We start from the raw sequence: 3,161 nt of genomic DNA, 5'->3' as shown, positions 1-3,161 counted from the left end.
GGGCCAAGTGTCGCGATTCGATTAGAAGTTGGACTTGCCTAACTTTCTTTACCTTTACTAAAATCAAATTTTGACCAAATTTTTCTTCATTTTCACCTTGCTTGGCCGAAATTCTTGAGGGAGAAAAGAGAGGAAAATACTTCATCTTGCACTCCAATTTCTTGGTTCAATCTTGAGTTTTAACCGATAGTTTTGGAAACTACACCATCAAAGTTGCTTATTAAGGAGGATTAAAGCTTCTAGTGGAGAGATTTGTGAAAGGAAAACCCTAAGTTATCACCTTTCTTACAGTGTCAAGGTACTTTGCTTACAACTTCCTCTTTGTTCATGTTAATGTCAAATTAGTGGCTTTTGTGGCTAAATATGTTGATTTGTAGTAGGTTGATGGTTGGAAGTGGAGTTTTGATGGATTTTTGATTTCTTATTGATTTTTCTGTTTTTATATAGTAATTATTGTTTAGTCATGGGTTGATGGTTTGTTATAGTGTAAAATGAAGTTGGTATATGTTGGATATGATTGGTTGTGGAAAATTTCTGGTTTGGTGCGGAAATTCCAGTTTAGGGTTTCAATTAACCCTGTTCTGCCCGGTTCTGTTTGACCATGTTAGAGGCCGAATCAGGCTTAGGTTAAAACATGAAAGTTGTAGCAAATGATGTTAACTACTTCCTGCAAAAGTTCAGCTCAATCGGAGCACTGTAGCCCATGAAATGACCGAAATACCCTTGACTGCCCATAAGCCCTGTTTCGCGGACAGTTTTCTGTCTTCGTGGAGATTTCAATTTTTTACTCTGAAAATGCATGATTTAGCTTTGGAGGCCTTCATAAGAAATGTAGGTATATGTCTTGGCTTCGAAAATCCATAAGATACACCTCAATTGGACTTCGGTAGCCTGAGTTATTGTCGTTTAATCATAGTGTGGTTAACTAGTCTGATTGTGAGATGCTGGTTCTGTAATTTGAAATTTTTACTTGGATACACTATGAACTAGACTGCGTGGTCTTCATCAAAGTTGTAGGCCTTTATCTTAGCTTCGAAACGGTATAAATTGCACCCCAATCCGATAAGCGTAGCTTCGGTTGTGTCTGTTCGCTAAGAGACGTCAAACCTGCTATTTAGCTTTTGTCCTTAAAACTTGATTTCAAGTTGCATTCCTAGACTTGCTTTGTATTTGGATGAACTTGAGCCTAGTTGACGGGGTATTTTATTGAGATTTCTTATGTGTTGAATTGGACTGAGTTGAGGAAAAACAATGAAGCCATAAATGGCTGGAAAATAGGTAAATACAGAGGGCATGCTGCCCAAAATTTTAGGGCTACGCGATTCCTTCAAGTTGAGTTGATCTTGGTAAAAATGAAGGGGTTTTGGGAGTTGTTTGTAACCCTAGGACCAACTGTTATCTTTTTGCTCAAAAGTCATATTTTATTCTTTTGTACTAGTACTTAACCTGGGAAGGCATACGACTTGTAGTCGAGCCTCATTGATGCATTCCATTTACTAGGTTCATGGATGTGCGAACTATAATTGTTTTATCTTGGTTATTTTAGGGTTTCTGGGCGATTAAAGCCACTTTGGGTAAAAACTTTTGAAGTATCTGTACTGGAACCGTGAGTGTACCACTCCCCTGAATTATTGCTAAAATGGTTATCTGTACTTGCAAATTGCTATTTGAATGTCTTTATCGACTGTTTATTCTGTACGAGGCGAGTGTGTACTTTATCACACTCGTTCTCTGGCCTGTGTGACTTGTTTCCTGTATATACTTGAATCTGTTACCTGCGCCTGTTATAATGTCGTTTGGAAGTGCATCCAACGACCTTCCTGTTAAATCTGAGCTCAACCTCATGGGGAGTCAATTGGATCGAGCCAGCAAGGGCTTGGTCGAGAAAATTTGGCAATCCATGGGTGCCTGTTCCTGGGAAATCTTTGGGTATTGGAGACTCTAGATTTTCGGTATACTCGAGTATTACCATTCCTGTTCCTGTTTGGCGTTCGGGCCCGGTAAGGGGTATGTTTGGTGGACGGGATTTGGCGTTAAAGTGGTGTTCTACTGGACTGGTTCCTTTAGTTGAATGTTGACGGAGGGTCAACTAGGTTGGATCAAGTATTGCAACGGGGATTTGGCTCTTGAGAGCCACCTGTATCCTTTAAATTGTGGTGTTCATTCATTTCTCGTATTTGATGTGTATATGTGCCCTAAAAGTGTTTTCTCATGATTTCTACTGTTTATACTTTTGGTACCTCATTGAGCTTTTAGCTCACCCCGTCCCGTTATCCTTGTTTTCCTTACAGGGAACCATCTTTTGGAACTTTGATGTTTTGAGGAATCAGTTGAGCTAGTTAGAAACTCTTTTGTTTTTGGTATAGCTCCTCGACAATTTGGAAACCCTCAATGTATCTTAATACGATGTTTCCTTTTGATTTGTAAACTTAATAATATGTATATTTTAAAGTGTTTCCTCATGTTTATGTGGCATATGTACTTGGGAATGTACACTCTTTCATGCTAAACAAAGTTTACTTATATTGGGTTGGACTATGATGTGGCAGCGGCACTCCCATTTCGTTTTGTTTTTCATGGGAACGTTGTGCCAAAGAGTGATTGTATCTTATAGTTCGGCTCAATTGGGTTCTGAATGTTATCTTCTCGAAGTTCTTCTGAGTGTTTGGTAGGGTTTCCGTTCGTTCCAGATCCGTAGTCCCGACAAGAGTTGGGCAGGCGGTCCGCCGAACCCTTTGGTTCGCCTTAGGGAAAGGTGGGGCTATCACACCAGATCAATACTTTCACTGAGGTTTTGGAGAAGGCCCAGAAAATCGAGATTGCCAGGGCACAAGTGACGAACTTTCACGCGAAACGAAAAGGGGCGCCCGGTGGAAGTCAAAGGCCGGCACAGAGTGATCGAAGCATACCATCCCCTAAAACCGATCGTGGAGCTGGGGGTGGAAGGTTTACGGGTACTTCGAGGGGAGGCCAAGGTGGAAGAGGGCAGGGGAGAGGTGGTCCACAGGGGGGCCAGACCTCCACTCCCCGAGTAATGCGTGGATATTGTGGAAAATCAAACCATACTGAGGATAATTGCTGGAGAAAGGCTCGGAAGTGCCTAAGGTGTGGAAGCACGAAGCACCAGATCACTAATTGCCTGCTAATCAGCGATGCTCAGT

This window comes from Coffea eugenioides, chromosome 2 (assembly GCF_003713205.1).
Source record: "Coffea eugenioides isolate CCC68of chromosome 2, Ceug_1.0, whole genome shotgun sequence".
Taxonomy (NCBI): Eukaryota; Viridiplantae; Streptophyta; class Magnoliopsida; order Gentianales; family Rubiaceae; genus Coffea; species Coffea eugenioides.
Note: the sequence above shows the minus strand (reverse complement) of the source record.